Here is a 21,428-nt window from a genome sequence, read left to right on the forward strand (position 1 = left end):
TCTTGGACCTTGGGACTGGCTGGAGGCCGTGGCTGGTCTGGTGAGGCGTTGTCCTTGGGATCACTTGGAGAACACCGGTCCTCTGGTGCTTGTTCAGGGGAATTGCTCCAGCCCCTCCCAGCAGGGGAGCACCCCAGCCTTGGAGCCCCAGTGGTGGGGTGGTCCTGCTCTCCCCTACACCGGAGCAAGAGGTGGCTTTGCCTGGGGAGTAGAAACCTCTGCCCTCTTCGAATTTAGTGTCTGTGCTTCCGGATCTTGGTCCTGGGCCCCCCTGGAGTTTGTCGGGAAGAGGAGGAGGGGTCGAGTGGGCCCTGGGGACATTAACTTCACTTGGTAATACCATTCGGCTTGGTTCGTCCTCTCCCAGTCTGGCAGTTGCTTTGGGGGCCCGCTGACTTGCTCTGCTGAAATCCCTGACCTGTCCTGGCTTTGAGGCCTGATCCTGTTGCTCCTTGGGGAAAGTCCGTCTGTTTTGGGGGCTCATTAGCTGGACCCAGTCACTGCAGCGATTCCGCCACATCTTGGACAACGCCGTGGCGGCAGGTGGGGCCCCGGATCCAATGCAGCCTGAGAGAATAGATGCCCAAACAGTCAACAACAACATGACAGCTCTGTTGGAGGAAATCCGTGGGTTTAGGGCAGATATTAGCAAGAGGCTAGATACCCTGGACAAGATGGTGGACTCGCTGGATGACCGTGTTCAAGCGCTTGAGACAAATCAGGTGTCTGTTGATACTTTAGAAGCACAGATGGACGTGCGCTTGTTGGAATTGAAACGCAGAGAGGAGGAGTTGACATTAAAGCTTGATGATTTGGAAAACAGGGCGAGACGTAGCAACTTGAGGTTTTTGGGGGTTCCGGATCGGGATATTGAAGCGCAGTCTGACATTCCCAGAACAGTCAATGAGATCATCAGCAACCTGTTTAATGACTCTAACACTACGGCGCCGATGATGCCAGGGGTCCAAGGTCCATTCTTGTGCGCTTCCATTATTACGCAGAGAAATGCAAGATCCTTGGGCCTGTTGAGTGGGAGGATGCCAAAGTTTCTATTTATCAGGACCTCTCAGCTCTCACTCTAGCGAGAAGACGCCTCTGTGTCCCATTAACGAAGTGGCTCCAGTCCAAGGGGCTTCGGTATAGGTGGGGTCACCCCTTTTCTCTTTCTTTTGAGTTCGAGGGCTATAAATATTCCCTGGTGACAGAGGATGACATACACCCCGAGAACTCCTGGGTGACACAGCCCCTAGGTGTTGCCCTGAGGAGCGACAGGGTGGGGCCTTCGCGGCCCCCAGGTGGAAGCTCGAGTGGTTTACCGGAGAGGAGACAGGCTTGGGGGAATAGAAAGTTCTGGCAAGTGGCTCTGCCTTCCCCGGAGTCTGATCCTAAGTGACGGGGTTTGCAGTGGCCGTGCGTGAGAGTTGGTGGGGGCCTTGATGAGGTGTCTGTTAGTCGGGCTGATGGTTGGCCCCTGGCCTCCTTTTGGTCTAACCTGTGGCTCTGGGAGACACACTGGGGGTAAGAGGCAATGAAAGAGTCTGTGGAAATGTGTTGGTTGCTCTTTCTTCTGGTGGGTGGGGGTCCCGGGGGGTATGGGTGAAATTTGCAGGTGTACTATTTGGGGGAGTTTGATTGGGGGTGAGGGGGGCTCTTGTTATGTAAAGTGTTGCCTAATTGAGTCTGGTGGGGGAAGAGGTAGGTGGCCTGGTCTGGCGACACTGCTCTCGTCGATCGGTTTCCAGGTGCTCTGGGTTGTTAGGGGTCAGGGGGGGCACTTGTTGCAGGGGATAGTTTTTTTGGGTTTGATGTTTTGTATGCCAGGTTTTGCAGGATGTTACAGATGCTTGGGTACCTTAGGGATCATTTTTGGTGAGCTGACACAGCACTCGACATGGGGCAGTGTGAGATACTCTGGAGGGATTCGGGGGGTAGTTCCCTTCTATGATGGTTGATGCACCACACCTACTGACTGTGGGGTCCTTAAACGTAAGAGGGTTGAATTCCCCCACCAAAAGGTCTATGGTGGTTAGGGAGTTTAATAGGCTCCAGCTTCACTTCCTTTTCTTACAAGGGACCCACTGGGTTAAGGGGAAAGAACCAAAGCTTAGGGCGCGGGCCATACAGCACTTGTTCCCGTCTTCTTATGTTGCAAAGAAACGAGGCGCTGCAATTCTTGTCTTCAAAGGCCCACTTTACGCCCAGAGTGCAGCGCTCTGACCAGGTGGGTCGATATGCTATGATTAAGGGGGAGGTGAGGGGTAGGACGATGACTTTGGTGTGTATCTATGCCCCAAACGAGGCATAAAATCTATTCTGGGACGAGATGAGGGAGAAGATTATGGGTTTCTCGGAGGGCATTCTTTTGGTAGGGGGAGATTTTAATATGGTTCTCTGCCCCGACAGGGACAGGAAGTCATCCAGGTACTGACCTGTGTTCTCAGAGAAAATTGGTGGCTGCCTTTTGTAGGGTCAAGAAGGAGTAAGGGTTGGTGGACTCTCACACTGTTGAGACGGGCCATGACACGCTCTTTACATACTATTCCAAGCCTCATGCAATGCTTTCCAGGATTGATTATATCCTGAAAGATTCTTCACTGCGGGAACATGTGTTGACTTTTGGGGTGGAAACGGTTCCATGGTCTGACCATGACTTGGTTGTGGTCGGTTTGCGTGTTCCGCCTCCTCCTCCACCTGGAAGTTGTTGGTCTTGCAATGATTCTCTTCTGCAGGATAAGGAACTGAAGCAATCTCTCTTGAGCGCCATCAAAGAGTTTTGCCATCAACGATAGCAGACAGGTGGGAATCTCGGGAGTCTGGGAGGCGTTTAAAGCTACCATCAGGGGCACCCTCATGGAGATGGGCGTGAGGAGGAAGAGGGAGAAAGCCAGTGAGAAGAAAAAACTTAGAGCTAAAATAGCTGCCATTCAGCCAGGGGGAAAGTTGAGGTCACAGATGCTCCCGGGTAAATGGGCGGAACTGCAGTTATTACGGTCGAAGCTCTTCTGGCAGGCGAAACAGAGCAGAAGCTTGCCTTTTTGTAGCAGTAATATATGGAGCGGGTGGAGAAGGCAGACATGATATTGGCTTGGAGGTTGAGGGAACTTAGAAAGAATAGGAGGGTGGATGCCATATGGTTCCACGAGGGAGCTAAGACTACAAGTGATGTCGCGATAGAGGAGCAATTTCGGCAATATTATGAATGTCTTTATGCCTCAGACTATACAGGGGACGGCACAGACATTGATTTGATCGGTTTTTGGACTCTCTTTCCATCCCCTGTCTTCCCCCTGAGAGGGATGCTCCCTTTGAGGCCCCTATCACGCCGCAGGAGATAATCGACACTATTTCATCGCTTAAAGGGGGCATTACACCTGGGGATGACGGCTTCACGGTTCGCTTTTTCAAAACATTTCGCTCTGTTCCGGCACCGTTCATGGCTAAAATGTTCAATGCGGCTCTCGAAACGGGAGTCCTCCCTCCCTCTATGTTGTCTGCACTCGTAGTGGTCCTCCCAAAGGAAGGGAAGATCCCTCCCATTGTCAATCTTATCGCCCTATCTCGCTTCTTAACACTGATGTTAAAATCTTGGCCAAGCTTCTTGCCAATAGACTGGCTGAGCATCTCACGATGCTTTTGCATGCGGGCCAAGTAGGCTTTGTTTCTGGTAGGTAAGGGGCGGATAATGTGCGGAAGACGCTTGACCTTATGCATGAGGTTTCGAGGCGGGACACAGAGGCCTATCTTCTCTCATTGGACTCAGAAAAGGCCTTCGACTGTGTCGAATGGCCCTATATGGCTAAGGTGCTGCATAGGTTTGGCTTAGGGAGTAGGTTCTGGGGGTGGGTCTCAGCCCTTTACAATGGTCCGGTAGCAAAGGTATTGGTCAATGGTACCACTTCGTCATCCCTGTCCCTCTCCAGGGGCACTTGTCAGGGGTGTACCCTGTCTCCTCTTTTGTACGCTTTGGCAATGGAGCCTTTGGCTATCGCGATTCGGTCGGCTCAGGAGATCTCAGGGGTACGCGGTGGCGAACTGGAATTCAAGTTATCTCTTTTTGCGGACGACATCTTAGTCTACTCAACTAATCTCTGTGACTCTCTTCCCCGCCTATTTGCCCTCATCGAAGTGTACGGCTCTGTCTCGGGGCTAGAGGTCAACATATCTAAATCCAGTATCATGCCAATGAGTGCTGGTGATACGGAGGTCAGGGGGAGGTCTGAAGTGCAGGGACTGAGAATAGAGCGGGAGTCCATCCCATATTTAGGGGTATCCATCTCCAGGGACCTGGGCAAGTTGTTTGAGCTCAATTTCCTTCCTCTGCTGGCGAATATAAGGAGGGTTTTGGTTCGCTGGTCCCCCCTCACCCTCTATTGGTTTGAGCACATGGTCGCAATTAAAATGAACGTTTTGCCCCCGTTTTTATACCTTTTCTCTATCCTCCCGATTGTGGTACCGGAAGCTTTCTTTGGGGAGCTGCAGACCTAAGTTCATCGTTTCATATGGAATGGCAAAAGAGTCAGAGTTAAGTTCTCAACTTTAACACTTCCGAAGGGGTGGGTTTGGTTTCCCCGATTTCAGGCTGTATTACAAAGCTGCTCAGCTACGAGTGTTGTTAGAGGATATGTGCGATGATATGAGGACTTACTAGGCTTACATTGAGGACGTTCATACCCACCTGAAGAAGGTTAGAGACCTGTTGTGGGCTAGCCCTAAAGCCCTTCCCCTGTATCTCAAAAACCATCCAACCCTTGCCGTCCTGTGGGCATCTTGGAAAGCCCGACAGCGGCAACAAACAGCTCTCTTCCTGGCCTTCGTCGCTGACTTCCCTATGGGATCCACCTTTCGATTTAGGCTCTAGAGGGTTTCGCAATTCCCAAGTTTGGTCGGACAATGGCTTGGAGTGGGCGGGTCAGCTCTTCAGGCAGGGTCTCTTCATTGAACATTCTCACCTTGTGGAAGCAATGGGGTGCAATTTGGTTTCTGTTTTTGAGTACTTACTCCTTAAAGGAATCCTTACCCACCCTAAGTGGCTGTCCAGTCTGTCGCGCCCCCTTACTCCCTTTGAGACAGTCATTACGGAGGCCTCGTCGAGGAAGGGTTCCCTATCAAGGATTTATAGCGTCCTCATCACAGCCAATCTGGAGGGTAGACAAACATTTCAAAAGGTTTGGGAGGAAAGGCTGGTCTTAGTTCTTGAAGAGGCCGATTGGAGTGAGGTTTTTAGATCGATTATTATCAGGGTCCCTGTACACCTAGGGCATGAAGCATGGTTTCAAAGTGCTTCACTCTTGGCACCGTCCCCGGCCACCCTGGCTAAGATGTTCGAGGGTGTATCCCCGCTGTGCCCTAGAAAGTGTTCTCAGCAGGTCACCTGGTTCCATCTGTGGGAGGAATGTCCAGTCATTCAGGTGTATTGGGCTGAGCTGCTTAGTTGCATCAGGGACATAGTGGGTGTTGCCCCTTCTCTTCATCCTATGGAGGTTCTCTTGAGTACCCCCATGCCGGATTCTGGGCAATGTGCCTTTCCTAGGGTGGTTGGGGCAATGTTGAGGGCAGGAAGGCTTGCTCTTGCCCAAAACTGGAAGGGCTCCTCTACCCCTACCAAGACTGAGTGGCTTGCCAAACTGCCATTTTTACCTATGAAAAGTTGTCAGCTATTGTCAACGATGCAATCCCCTCATTTGGTCAAGACTGGTCAGCGGTTCTCCTAAATGATGACTGTGCAGCTATGAGACTTTAATGCTGAAGTGCTATTAGGTTTTTGGGTCCCCTTCTGCCTTTTACTGTTATTCCATCTGTGTTTCTGGTTGCTTGGTAATTGCTTTGACCCCACAATGTCAGTCAATGGGACCTGCTCCTTCTTCATGTCCTGTTCAGTGTTTTTGTGCTATGTATCGATAGTATGGTTATTCCTCGCAATGTTATAAGTGAGTGGGAGGAATGGGGTGGGGGGGTGAATATGTTCGGCTACTCTTATACTGTTGTTTCTTATTTCTGTACTGGAGGAGGGAGTATCGGGTGTCCGCGGTTTGCTTGTTGGTTTGTTAAACTGCTTAATAAAAATAAAGTAAAAAAAAAAAATAGTTAAGAGTCTGAGGAGAGCATCTTCTCATCGCGGATGCATGTTCTATTAAACAAATGACTACCACTAGTCAACTGCTGCTTACGGTACCAGCCTTCTAGTAGATGATGACTGAAGATGGTGGATGAAAGACAGGATAATGGCTGTGCCCTACTCACACCTCATGTGAGGAGTTACCTCTGCACAGAATCTGAAGCGCTCTGCCCTCATCTTTTTGTAAACAGTAAGACTGTATTCCTTGTTGAGGCATTGGTAGCCATGTCTCTGATGGAAGCTCAGTACCAACTTGCTAGGGGACTGGTAACCCTGTTGGAGTGTCCTTCAACCCAATCTTCACAGAAATGACCCCACCAGACTTGAACATCCTCCTTCAAAAATATTACCTTCATTCACAAAAAATCAATTGCTGCCACTTCTATCGACCTCACATCTCCCCGCTTTATTGAATGTCTCCTGTAAAGTGCTGTCCCTCAAACTCTTACACATCCTACATTCTGATCTTCTACCGTCTCCCAGCTCCTTACAAGGCTTCAACACAACTTTCACTGACTCAGTCCATCTGCTCCTTGTATCATACTGCAACCTAATTATTACAGAAGATTTCAACATTTGGGTAGACCAACACTTCATTCCAACCTCCAGTACATTCATCAACAAAACTAAAGCTCTTGATATCAAATAATTAGTCACCAAGTCCACATGAATCAAAGGTCACACCCTCGACTGTCTTGGGTGTCCCATTGGTCAAATCTCTCCTTTCTGGTCTTCAACATGTACCTAGGCCCCATTTCCAATCGCCTTCACCATTTACTCATGACAACTTGTGAAACTGGACACATTCCCTGCTGCCATGTCTGCTAATTTGCAACGACGCATGGCGACCATTCATCACTAGGTACAATTTGCTAAAACTAAACTGTGATAAAATCTAGATCCGCCTCATAAACTACCACCCACACCTCTGGCCTCCATCCATCTCAACTTCATTTTTCACACCCAGTCCTGTGACATCATCTACTGTAAAAAAAGATCTGGGTTTACACATTGTTGGCGATCTCCCTTTCCTCACAAATAATCACAGTTGCGAGCTCCTCTTTCACCTCCGCTCCCACAAAAGAATGCTTTCCTTACTGATGTTTCTTCACAGAGGTAGAGTGTGTAGTCTGACAAATGTCTAGACTTCCCAGGAATGGCAACATTAACCTTATACCACTAACCAGGGACAGGTGCTGCAAGATGCCCTGGCCCCATGTGGCTTGAGCACAGACCCAGGTCACATAAAGGAGCAGGTCCTGTCCTTCCTGTTATTTTTGGAATAAAGGGAAGATCAATAGCTTAATTGCTCTCTTTTGACCTCTGATAGAGGTTTGGGCTATTGCTAAGCCACCCCCTCTATGATCTGGCTATCGGCACACAATTGAATTGCCTTCAGATCCCTCACCACAGACAATGCCTCCCACACAATTGGTGCACCTTTTCTCTTTTTAAAATTCCATCAATGCAATTCCGCAGGAAACTGCTGACCGTCATCAGGATCTCTTCTTGCCACCGTCACCTATAATGGATCCTGTGCATTTGGTCAAGGCTTCTTTGCAGCTGCTTCTTACTTTAGAATCGTCTTCCTTTATTGATCTCAGGGCTAATAGATTTTGAACCTGATTGTTGTATCATGTTTTGGCTGAAATAAAAGTGTCTATGCTGGCTAGTTACACACAAACCAAACAAAGTGCTGACTATCTCACCCGATGTTCTATTTCCTAAATGTATTTTGTGTTGGTTTAGCATACTGGCTGCACTCTGTCTCCCATTATGGATGCACATGGATTATCAGCATAAGAATTGATGGCTAGAGAGGTGATCCAATGCAGGCATCATATATACATCAAATATAAAGAACTGTCTAAATAAGCTTCTTTCAGTACACCCGGTTGACAAAGTCCTAACGGGCAAGGTGGTCTGAAAGAATCCTATTTACATAGTTATGGATCTATCAGTCAAAATTACAAGTTATTGAAGGACAAACCAGGACACCCTGCAACCTCTACCAATCGCTGATTAATTTAGAGTCAACAGTTATGTGAAAGTCCAGGAGAACCAGCAGTTGAAGGCCCTTCAGTGCCAGGATAGCCAAGATGATGTCCCATTGTATTGTTAATCTGGAAAACAAATCCCTACCATCGTCTTGCCCCTCCACCCCGGTCAACCATGCACCGGTCTTAGACAATCTTAGACATTCTCCTAGGGGGGGTGTAGATCACTATACCCCCCCCCTGCATTTGTATCAAGAGCCTTTGTGCACTGTGTTACTCCAATCTTACGCCTAATAACACACACCTATCTTACTTCTATGGACACAAGACACAAAGAAAACACATGAATCGATTCAATTATAACAATGGAATACATTTATTTATGCACAGCAAAGCATAATACAGACAATGCTAAAACTCTAGCCAATATCGAATTTTCACCTTTTATGCTTTGTGCAAATCTACCATGCAATAACTATAAGCCTTTCAGGTTTCTAATGCAAGCCTGTGATGCAAGCCTGTGATTCTAATGCAGTCTAAGGCAAGCGTCAAACATCCAACAATCCTCTCCTTCGTGCAGAATCAATCCTCTCCTCAATCGACACCAATCCACACCATACTTCACACTCACTCTCTTAAGACAATCCCTGTCTGATCTCCCCTTTCTCCCAAACCCAATGCTCTTTGTGTGAGTGTCTGTTCTAATCATGGGCATAATTCTAGGGGGGGGGGGGACAGGGATGCCCGTCCCCCCAACCTCCATGGCACACCATTCTGCCCCCACTCATTTTGGCTCAGGCACCTCCTCTTCAGATGCCATGTCCTCCCCAAACCCATCAGCAAAGCCACCACACGGATTGTAATCAATCAGTTTGTCTAGGCCATGAACCATACTTCCCATTTGCGTCTCTCTCCTCTCCAGCTCTGTCTTTGTCAAGCCAGGTCTCTATGCACAACACTGCAATCAACCAGTCAGCAGTGGCAGGCCCCTCAAGATCTGGTCACACGACTGCCTCTGCCAAGCTCTGCCCAGCCATCGGATTCTGCTGCACCAAGACATCTCTCCCTCTTTCTCCATCCAAAGCTCCATCAGCAATTAACTTGAACGAACTCCATCTGTATCTAACCCCATTTTCCTCCTGCAACTACCTGCAACTACCAAGAGCTAACAGCAACTACGGACAACTACAGCAACTACCTGCAACTACGGCTCTCCACTCTCTTCACCTCTGCTTATACTAATCCAATGACACACTAATTTCTCCATGGTTACTTACATTCTCTAAGCTAAGAATGTCTATTCCTCTGTCAGCATTCTATATTCAGGCAGTGCCTGCCAGTCTGTGTTATGCGTGTCTCGTGTTCTGGTCATTACGTTCTGTGTCAAAGTGACATAGGACATCATATCTCTGCCTTGGCCTTCTGTGTCTGCGGTGCAAAACACCATCTATTCCATCTATTTATCCATTCACTCCACTGTTGGCTCTGTCTGCATTACTAAATCCTCTCTTAGTGCCCGTGTTCAAAGCATCTCATTGCCTGAAAAGGCTTTTCTCCCATCTCCCCATGTCACGCTCCCTCCATGGCCCCAACCTTTGCTGTCTCCGCGACACACAAGCCATGCCATGCTGATTAGCCTCCTTCGCTTTCCCCACTCGGACAAGGGTTTGTGCTATTTGTGTCTCTCTGCCAATGTTTACGAATACTTGTACATTGTTAACTCAAAACAATCTTCGCACACCGCGGCACAAACAACTTCTCTGTCTCCATCAGAAATGGCTTTAAATGTCAGCTAAATGCTTTCTAACGTTCTTGAATGTAGTGCCGAACACATTCAAACAATACCAAGCACTATCCTCAAAGCATAATGCAAATTATATGTGCACACTCAATGTGTGGTGTCTCTACATCCATACGTGTGTACATGTAACTACAAAACATAACAATGTGTCATTCTAAATAGCTCTACATGGCATTTTGAATTATGACAGTGTGTCATTTCAGGCCTCATTCGTTCTCTCTAGTGTCTAGCACGTTTATCTCTCAATGGCAAGCGCTATAATGCCAACATATCATTCTATAAGCATCTCTTTCTGTCATATAGCAATAACATAAACTAAGCAAACCCTTCATATAATAGGGCCTATTTCTCTCTTCAAATGCATAATGCAAATGGCTAATGCATAAAGTGGCAGTCTAATATGTGGATAGTATAATGATACTACTTCTTCATGTACTACTAAACAGGATGCAATAATGGATAACTAAACATGATGCAATCATTCATAAAGGGATAATACTTGGTAATGGTTCTCTACCAATGGGTACTAATGGGTAATGGTTCTGTAACAAAGAGTACTGATTCTCTAATGATAACAATTCCAGGCACCCCCATTCTATCAGATTCTACAGTCTAATCAGAATCCCAAATAAGTACACTGTAAAATTTCTAGAACTCAAATGGCATAAAGCTGGTATAGTGGAATCCTCCGGTATTTTAGATAGCTCTTAAAGACCTGTTATTGGCAGGTGCTTATGAATCTGAAGTTCCACCCAGCACTTACAGCAAAAGGATTTGAGTATTTTCGATTTTCTGTGACCTATTTAATTATTTATTTCTGAATCATCATCAAAGTTCTCTTCAGGGTTGGGAATACTGATCCTCAGTCTTTCAAGGCATCACATTGTCATGTATGAGTCTCCTAGAACAGAGGTAGGGGGTTATGTGACCTCGACTGGATTGCAGCAACCTTTGTGAATTGCAATGGTGTACACCATGGGAGATACCCTACCTGGATCCTTTGTGTAAATCCAGTACAAAATACAACAGGTCGACATGATTCCTGCAAGAGAATGAGTGGGATATGAATTTGGCCATATATGATCATGGCTGCTGCAGATTGAAGATAACAGTTGCCAGAAGCAGATATGTCCCCTTAATGAAAAGGTGTCTGAATTCAAGGTCTGAAACCACAGCCAAGAAGAATCTCGGCCCAGGTATGAATTCAAGGTCTGATTCCACACCTAACCAGAACTTGCAAATGCTTTGGTTAGGGTGCAGATGTAGGAGTCTTACACAGTGGTGGCATGGTGATTGGCAAAGACTTTTATTCAGGCAAAAATAAAGAGGAAACCTATCCCTCCCTAACTCTAAGAGGGGTTTCCCTGCCTCTAAAAAGGAACTTGGTCCAGAAGAATGACTCCCTTCTTCTGGTCGATGAGCCTCAGTTTCAATCCTAGGGGGAATTTCTACTGTGAGAAGGAATCCCTTCTCCAGGTCCGTTTCTTTCGGAGGAAAACAAACAAAGTTCCAGCTTGTGTAGCTGTACGGTTTCAGTTCCAATTCAAAAGAAAAAGTTCTAACTTAAACATCATTCCTTATTGACCATAGTTTTGTTTCGCTATTGAGTTCCTGGAAAATGCCCCCCTTCTCCTGCTATTTGGTTCTCAATGTCTCCGCAGTGCTGGGGGAATGACCTCCTTCCCCAGGCCTTCCTTCTGATTGGCTTCACAATACTCAATCTTCGTTATTTGGGGTCCTGGAGAAGGACTCCCTTCTCCAGGTATTCTATTCTCAATGTTCTCACAGTGCCAGGGGAATGGGTCCCTTCACCAGGCCTTCCTTCTGATTGGTTTCATGGTACACAATCTTTGGGAAAACCACCAGGACGTATTGCTTCCTTCTCCTGAGGTTTCTTGGCTTTACAGTGCACAAGGGCTGGGTGGAATCACTCCCTTCCCCCAGGCCATTCTTAGAATTTAGCATACAGTTCACACTGCCAGCGGGAATGCCTCCCTTGCCCTGACTTGTTTGCCGCTTTTGGCTTTCACAATTCACAGTTCAATATTACCAGGCGAATGCCTCTCTTCCCCTGGTTTGCACTGCACTTCAAAAGTTCACACTTCACATGAGCTCCCAGTCTTATGAATGTGGGTCCTAGACCTGTGTATTCCCCGTCTTTGTGCAGTAACCCTGGTTCACTATCCTGCCAGGTACTGTGACTATGAAGATGACTTGCGTTGATCTTCATAAAAGGGTGCAGGTTCCAGACCCTTGGGATTCTGCCCTCTTGGTGTTGCAGACCTAATTCACTATCCTGCCAGGTGTTGTGACCATGAAGATGACTTAGGTTACTCTACATAAAAGGGTGCAGGTTCCCGACCTATGTTCGAATGCTTGTCAGCCTTTCTGGAGGTCCACCAACCTTCCCAGCAACCCAGGTACCTTAAAGGGGCTTGCCGGTGTCCTTCGGTCGGTCGCAGGCTCTTCTCTGTGTCCTTTTGGGTCTTTCGCAGCCCCTGCTGCTTTCTGGTGTGCTCCAGCGGCTACCCATCTTTTGGTTCCTCGCAGGCTGCGCATCTCCCGTCAACCACATGTTCCAGCTGTTCCTTGTGTCTGGACGCCTGCTTCTCCATGGCTACAGTTGGTCTGTCCAGTAAGGAACTCATGGTGGCAACAGTAAAGTCTGACACAAGTGATCACAGTTAGAGGGTGTTTATTAAACTGTATAATGGGTGAGGAAAACGCCTAATCCAAACATAAGTCTAAGATGGGATCAAGCTACGACCATCAAATAATAATAAGGCAGTCCTAGTGGCGTCTTGTCAAATAAAAAGGGCCTATACTTAAAAACCTATTGCTAATGCTCACAACTAAGTTACAAAATAGTGTGGGGTTAATGATCTCAAGAAAAGAGTTTGGTGAGTGGGAAGTTAATTTCGAATGTGATGGGGGCATGATCCGACAGTGCTATTGTATGCAAGTCTAAGGCGTGTGATGCTACCCACTAAAGTCGCTGAGGTCCAGACATAGTCGATGCGTGAGAAGGATTTGTGTATGTGTGAATAAAATGTATACCACTTCTCATTTCCCCTAAGTGAGGTATTCACGTCCTTCAATGCCAGATGGTCTATTTTTGATTGGAGAGAATGCATGGGGGGGCTGACTGAACTGTGTGCTAGAGCTTCTATCATGTTGCGGGTCCCAGGCCATGTTGGAGTCTCCCACTACCAACAACTCCCTGGAGCCGACTGACCTCAGAAAGCCATCTTGGCCCGCGTTAGGTGCATAAATAGACGCGACCGTGAGAATTGTCTCCCCAATTTGAATGGTGAGGAAGAGATACCTCCACTCCCTGTCTGCTCGCGAGTTCAAGACCTGGACTGGATCGCCTGACCTTATCACCACGAGGACGCCCGGTGCATTGGCCTGGTGAGATAGTGCAACAAGCAGAGTCTATGCTTGTCCAGCCGTTTAATATCCGTCTCCTGTAAGGCCACCAAGTCTGGTGGGTGATGTGTGAGAAGTCTCTTAAGCTTCTTCCTTTTAACAGTGGTATTCAACGCTGTATATTGGGCATTAGGCACTTCAATGGAAAGCTCTAGTTAGGAAGGATAGGCTGTCCCCACTCTCCCCTCTCTTGGTGCTTCAGATAGGTCATGTTCCTCCGGTATATGCACAGTTCCCACCCCTCCCACCCCTGTTTCACCTCCCGCCACCTCCCACAAACTTCCTGATCCCAGAATCAACTCCACTCCCCTCCCCAACTTTGGAGTGTTTCCCCCTACCCTACCTGGTGCAAGTCATCGAACCAATGGTTTCTGAGTGCCTTTGTGCCACAGCGATGACTCACAAAAAGAAAAGTTACCAGAGACAACTGGTGGGGTATCCTCAAACCCCTCGGGTAATCTTCTGGTTGGACTCCACAATGGTGATCCACCGTCCCCGCCGTGTCGCTCAGACTTGCCTGTTACTATGAGGCTGAACTTCTGTTGCTTGCCACGTTAGCCGTCAGTTGGAGGGGTCGCATCGATCATCATTGGGGCTCATTACGTAGCTCTGTGATGTGTCAGAGGTTCTGTTTGAGATTCCGTCCTGCTTGCGACCATTCCCACGGTTTGGCCTTTTGGGGAAGACGTGTTCCCTCCCGCTCACCCAGCCATGCCTCCACCTCTTTGTTAATTTGTAGTCAGTGGGTCCCCTCTTCTCTCGTTGTTATCCTATGTTGCCTGCCATCCCAAGTGAAAAGGAGACAGAAAGGAAAGGTCCACTTATACTTTATCTTTCTAACTTCTGCATGGTGGACTGGGAGGGGTCTTGGTAGACCTGAATCTCCGCCCCATAATAGGTAATAGGCTCAGCTTGTCTGGCTGCCTGTAATATCTGCTCCTTTTGGGGATAGCTTGCTAGCTCTACCAGCGTGTCCCTTGGCCGAGCCCCTGGTTCCAGAAGTTTGGGGCCCACTCTGTGGATCCTGTCTATGGGCAAGTCAGTCACACTCTTGTCACCCAGGAGATCCGTGAACACTTGAAGCACCGACTCCTTCAGGTCTGCATCCCCAACCGTCTCCGGGAGGTTCTTAATGCGGATGTTCGATCTTCTAGACCTGTTCTCCAGCTCTTTGCACTGTAGCTCCATGTAATGGGCGATCCTGCCCAGGTCTTCAAGGTCTTCAAGGTCTTTGTCTGTCTTTCGATTATCTTGTACCATCTCCTGAAGGGCCCTTTCAGTGGTGTCTGCCGTTCCTCCAGGGACAAATCTTTTTTCAGTTCTGAAAGTGCTTGTTTAACTTCAGAGGTGAACGCCGCAAATTGTGCCTGAAATGAAGAGGTTAGTTTCTCTTGAAAGTCAAGGAAGCATGTCTGAAGATCTGTCTTGGATGCCATTATGCCAGAGGTTGCCGCGTGGCCTTCCTCCCCGTGTGGGGTTTATGCATCACCCAGCTGCAATGGTGCCTCTGCGTCCCTGGACCAGCAGCCGCGTATGATGTTGTCCGGTAATGTGATGGATTGTGTCAGTTTGCACAGGGTGTTCTTCTCTTTACCCACCCGGCATTGGGCACTGTGGTTGCTGAGGTCTGGAGGGGCCCAAAATCCAGTCAGGGGAGCCTGGGGCCCACATCTGTACCTTGGCTGTGTCTGCCCACTAGTGGTTTCCTTAAGACTCTGCACAGTCGCCTCAAGCCCCTGCCCCACTTCTGGTCACGACCCCCTCGACAGGGTACGCAGTTGCGGTGCGGGGGGCAGGCGCATTGATGACTGCAGCCTTTTTGATGGAGGAGGAGAGTCTGTGCAGCGTGAGCCGCACTTTCTGTGAGATTGCCGCATTGTGCAGTTGTTAATGCCGTGTTACCTGTTGCCAGGATGGGGCCTCTGTTCCCGTCAATGCTCTCTGCAAGCCGGGGGCGTTCCTTCACCTGAACGCGGGTGCCGCTGACCGCTGTGTGGAGGCGGCGGCTGGTGATCTGATGTGGTCTGGGTCTATAAAAGGCACAGCGGGCCGGCGGAGGCAGGCGCACAGACTCCTTTGCTGCGTATCCGTTCTGGATGGTGGTCTCTGCAGGTTTGCCTTCTTTGCGTCCCAGAGAGGGCAGAACTGGCCGCTGGTTTAGCTGGAGCGGGGAACCCACGGCATACCAGGCGGTATGTGCACTAATGGGTGGGACGGCAGCCAAGGCCATAGGTGGTGCGTAACTTGCCCGATGCATGTCCGGGCAGCTCCCGCCCCAGTACGGCACACTCCGATGCACCGCCGTCCACTCTACAGAGATTGGAACCCCACACCCACTGCGCCCGCCCTCTTTGCATCCCCTAGTGAACACGCCAGTCCCGGGGGGGGGGGTCCCCTGTCGTGTGTCTGTCGCTCAGTGTAGCGAGAGCCTAAGGTTGCCTTCAGATTGAGCCTGCTTGATATTTTAGGCGTGGCACGGACGGAGCTCAACACACAAAGTTGAGTTGGGAGGATAGCTCAGGAGCAACGTGATCGCCTTGGAAGCAAGATGACGCAGAGCAACACAGGTTCGATCCCCGGGTCCGCGCTCAGAAACCTCTGGGTATTAAGCACGTTATAAATAACAAGTCATATCATATCATATGCACACACATCCTCACTGAACGGTCGCCATCTTGGAGTCACTATTAACTTTTTACGGATGTTCTGACATCATTCTCAGTTTTGTTTGAGGCAAGGAAACCCCTCTTAGTTATAGTGACAGGTAAGGTTCTTCCTTATTTTACTGTTAAACAAAAGGTTATCTCAACAAGCTTGCCAAGGGGATACCATGTTCTGCCAAGGTCATCACTAATCCCATACGTGCTTCCAAAACCACAAGATCCACCTGCTGAGTGCCACTCCCAGGGGGACTATTTGGTAGCGGCCTCACTTCCCTGTCCTCATGAAGGGGCTCCCCCTAGGGGAGAAGCGACAAAATCTGGGGATTCGTCACACTTCCCATGACCTGATGCAGGCACAGTCAAGTCGTAAGCTCTGAAGACATTGGGGGTCATTACGAGATTCACGGTAAAAAACGTTTTACCGGCATGGAGGCAATACCGTGTCCGTGTAGCAATGATGCTGCTGAAAATGGCCAATTATGATTATGCGTGCACGCGCTTTGCGGCATGCCGGTATCGACAATACTGGCTTCCCGCAAAAGTCCCAAAATCCTCCCTTAGCGGCATCATGGAAAGCACAGACAGCCCTTCCCCGTCTGTCCATCTCTTAATAATGGGTCCGGCATTAGTGGCCACCGCTAATAGCGGTCACTGCTAATGCCAGAACCGGAAATATCATCATTGCGCCGGAACGGGAAACGGCACAGCGGCCATCTTGAAAAACCAAATCCATTTCCATCCTCGATACACAGGACCTGGAGCCACTATCCAACACCAGAACATCTTCTACCACACCAGCACCATGCCAAAGGATGTTAAGAAAGGGGCATCCCGGCAGTGCAAGGAGCGGTTCTCTGAAGATGAATTAACCATGCTTGCTGACACTGAAAATGCAGAGTTGCTCTTTGCCATTGACCTAAAAAGAGCAGCACAGCTTAAAAACAAGGAGATTTGGGAGATAGTAGCCCAAAAGGTGAGTGCGGTAGACAACACCCCCGCACAGTAAAAGATGTCCGGAAATGTTGGTATGACCTGCGCCTCAGAGTGCGGAACATATCTGCCAACCGGAGCCAGGGCCTGGCTACTGGCGGTGGCCCTAACTCACCTATAAAACTCAGCCGCTGGGAGGAAACCTGTGCCAGCACTATCAGACTGGAATCAATTGAAGGTGTGGGAGATATGGAACATGGAGACATGTCATCGGCTGATGGAGGTGAGTGTCCTAAGAAAACACTGTATTGCAAAGTATGAAGATAGTCCAACAATGTGACCGTGCCTTGAGGCAATGCATGGTCCATTACACACACATGGACACATCACTGCCTAGATGCCGCCCTCAGCACTGACACATCCACATGCATGCAGCATGCCAATGCCATACCTGAAACACACCCCACAAACATGGAAACGGCATGTTTCACACTGCACGCATTCCAGAACAGGAAGGCATGTCACACAGCATACACCACCTCATACATGTGTGAACCAGATGTATGCCTGTATGATCCCCCATATAGCAAGTAACCTGAATGTCACAACTCCAATACCAAATCCCCTCAAATGTGTAGAACAGCAACAATACCAATGTATGCATGATGCATGTAGAATCATCACTGATGCCGTCCCTCTCTCGGTCCCCCACAGGCTCAGATCCTGACAGCGAGGCTCGGACTCTGCGGCGCAGGCAACAATTCCCAAGAAGAAGGCCAGGGGCACGGAAGACGGCAACAGGCCTTCTACGTCAAAAGGCCCAGGCAAGGCACATCTGCCACAGAAGGCGAAGGCACCACAGGATGCAAAGTCACTGGGGCGGCAAAGGGCCACTGCCACAACACCAATGACCACAACAGCTGTATCCTCTGCACAGGAGCCAGTGGACAATGGGACCCTGTCTGCTGCCAACAGCTCTGTCGGGGTGGTAGCTGCCACGGCACATCAGAGTGACAACGAGGTACAGAGCCAAGGCCAGGTGTTTGTCCCTGTGGAGGACGTGTCATCAGACCTACCTGGCACACCCAGCCCCCGCCATCACCCGAGATCACACCAATCAGCACCCCCAATGGCAGCACACAGGAGCAGTCTGGAGGGGAGCCAGGGCCAGGGAGCTGGAGCCCCACAGAGGAACCTCATGAATTAGGACCCTTGCCACATGTTGCATCCACCTCCACTGGTGTCCGGGATGGGGAGCAGCGAATGCCACTGATGGAGCAGTGCCAGGAGGAGCTGACAGGGCTAGTCAGACAGTTTGTAGCTGATATTGCCCTGACAAGGCAGGAGGGCTGGGACAACACAGCGGCCATGAAAGTGGCCATTGAGGCGAGCACAACTCGCATCTGCGAGGAGTTGTCTGCAGTCAGTCAGGTCCTTAGCCGAATTGCAGATGCCTTGGAGGCACAGCGTCCTGCCCCCAAGACTGGAGCAAGCGGGCACGGGCTCTTCTTCGAGCTGTACACAGACCAGCCCCCTGCACAGGTCTGCGCGCACTTTGCAGCGTTCAGACATGCCACCACCAGAGGCGGGAAGTGGCCAAAAGTAGCAGGGGCAGCCTGAATATGGCAATTGATGCAGACACCTGCAGCATTCTATTGCACACCATGTGTGTGGGAGTTGTGGGGGGAGGGGGAGGGGAGAGAGGGTGTGTGGGAGGAGTTGTGGGGGGAGGGGGAGAGGGTATGTGGGGGAGTTATGGGGGGAGGGGGAGAGGGGGCGTGTGGGGGAGCTGTGGGGGGAGGGGAATGGGAAGGGGGGAAGTGGTGTGTGGGGGAGGGGGGAGTGGGTGCATGTGAGGTGGAGGGTATGAGCACTTTTACTTCTTACTGTTAAATACACCCGTTGTGTACCTGAAAAAATACTAGCCTGGGCATTCCTTATTGTGTATGTGTCATTTATTGGTTTACAGTGCATAGTGTCCATGTACTCCCACAGCCAGTGCCCTCAGTCCTACATTCATGGCACCCTCAGCTCCCATGTCTCTTAGAAGTATTGGTCAATCACTGACTAGTGCACAGCACATCCCTCCTGTGCATCACCACTGCGATGATGTACAACCACATCTTCTTCATCTTCATCATCACCTGGTTGTTGTTGTTCAATGTCAGGGGGCAGAGGCTCGTTCAGTTGAATGCACATGTTGTGCAGCATGACACATGCCATGATGATCTTGGCCACCTTCTCATACCTGTAGTGGAGTGCCCCACCCGACCGGCTAAGACAGCGAAAACGTGTCTTCAACAGGCCAAATGTCTGCTCGATGACCACACGGGTACGGTTATGGGAACGATTGTAGTCCTCTTCATGCCTGTTCATGCGGGTTCCGGACAGGGGTGAGGAGCCACGTCTTCAAGGGATAGCCACTGTCACCTGCATGGGTGCAGAAAAAGGTATGTGTAAGTCAATTCCTGATGGACACCTGTACTTATCAATCATGCGTGCAGATTTATGTTGTTCACATGCACATGTCCATGGTTGTAAGCACACATTTTACCTTGCCACAATGTGTGCTGTGCCATGGTCTTATGGTGTGGGTTGCATCTTCCAGTTCATACAGGGTGTACACTCCCTTGATGTTCTGTATGCACTGTGGATGTATTCCATTGTGTTTGTTGTCATTATGTGATGTGTAGTGGTTAGTATAATTTTGTTACTGGCAGTGTTGCCAGAAGTCTCAGCATTATTTGTCATTCAGCGCTTATCATTTCCATGCTGACATGCAGCGCTACTGTGCTGGTGGCCCTGTGACAAGCAGTGTATACCCTTGGTGGAATTGATTTGTGCACTCCCATGGATGTTTGTCCTGTGTTGTGAATTGCTGCGGACAGTTACATTGTGCATACTCACAGCATGTTGCTGGATTGTGTTACGGAGTGTGAGGTCTGATGATGTTTGGTGGACATGTTTTGGGATGTAAGCTGGTTGTAAGGTATGCTGTAATTGGTGTGCAGCTTCCATCCTTGCTATGGGGGTTGGTAGTCATGTTCAGTTAGTGATGCTTTGTGGCACAGTGTTTTGCGATGTGGACTTTGTGCTGTCTCCACAACAATGGCGCCATGTTGGTGTGTGCATCCCCCCCATTATACTGCCATGTGCCTGTCATGAGACTTACCAAGCAGCCAGACACGTCGTCCTGCATGTCGCTCCATGTAGCGTGGTAGCGTGAAGTTCCGCAGGACCATTGAGTCATGAGTTGATCCGGGAAATCGGGCACAACAATGTGTGATGATCTTGCTGGAGTCACATACCATCTGTACATTGATAGAGTGATATAGCTTACGATTGTGGTACACCACCTCCGTGGCATGCGCGACCTCCAATTCTGCATGGGTGCAGTCAAGTGCACCAATACAATTTGGCATGCCTGCCAGTGCATGGAAGCCAACTTTCATGTCAAATATCTCCTGGACAGTCCGTGGTAGGGTTATGTAGATCCTTGAGTGCTTCAGGAGGGCATCCAGCACTTGGTTCAGCATGCAAGAAAATAAGGGTTGTGATATGCCATGCATGTGCCCCAATGTGCCTGTGGCCAGGAAGTGGAGCACAGACACTACCTTCAGTAGAGGGGGGATGGCCGTGTGTATTTCAATCAGGTTGACAATGTTGTCGTGTATCATGTCCACAATGGTGGTGATGGTGTCCCGATCCAGGCGGTACAGGGTGTGGATCTGCTCAGGGGTTAGGTTGAATGGACTGGATCTGATGCGAGGGATTGGGGGCTGCCTGCGTGGTACCACTGGTTGCAATGGTGGGGCTTGCTGGGCCTGTCTCACCCCCCTTCTCCTCCTGCATCTCCTCTGTGGTGCCTGTTGTTGTTGCTGGTGTAGCAAAGCAAGCATGTCCTCCAGCCCCAGTATTACTACTACAAGTGGAATCATTTTGGTGTGGAAAGGGATGTGGTGTGTGGGTGTGCTCCTTTTGTGCTCGGCCAGACTCCATTGCCTCCACCTGTGCTGATTTTGTGCACCTGTGGCAGTTGGGAACACTGCACATTGCTGTTTGCTGGTGGTTTGCGATGCCGGTATTGCCGGCATCCCGGTATACCTTATTACCACCTCATGATGCTGGTATTTGCATGTCCGCCTGACTTGTGATGCCCTCATGTTAGCGCCATTCCGGTATTGCCGGACCTAAGGGCCGAGTGTCCGCGCGCATGCAGGTACGGGGGAGCGCGGCATCAGCGGTGGCGCTAATACCGGGTTGTTGAGTCGGAATAGCCCTTAGCGGTATGCGGTGCCGGTAATCCTTTACCGGCATCGTTTTTCCATTACCTCCAACCTTGTAATGACCATTGCCTCCTTGCAGGAGATCCTTGCTGCACAATACCTGCAATGACCTGACACAAGTTTCAGACATGGAGAGCACAGGCAAATAAACAGATAGAAGGCTTGCGTTTGCTAATCATGATAGGCAACTAAGCTAAAGACGAGTGG

Source organism: Ambystoma mexicanum, chromosome 14, assembly GCF_040938575.1.
Source record: "Ambystoma mexicanum isolate Mex_15411 chromosome 14, UKY_AmexF1_1, whole genome shotgun sequence".
Lineage (NCBI taxonomy): Eukaryota > Metazoa > Chordata > Amphibia > Caudata > Ambystomatidae > Ambystoma > Ambystoma mexicanum.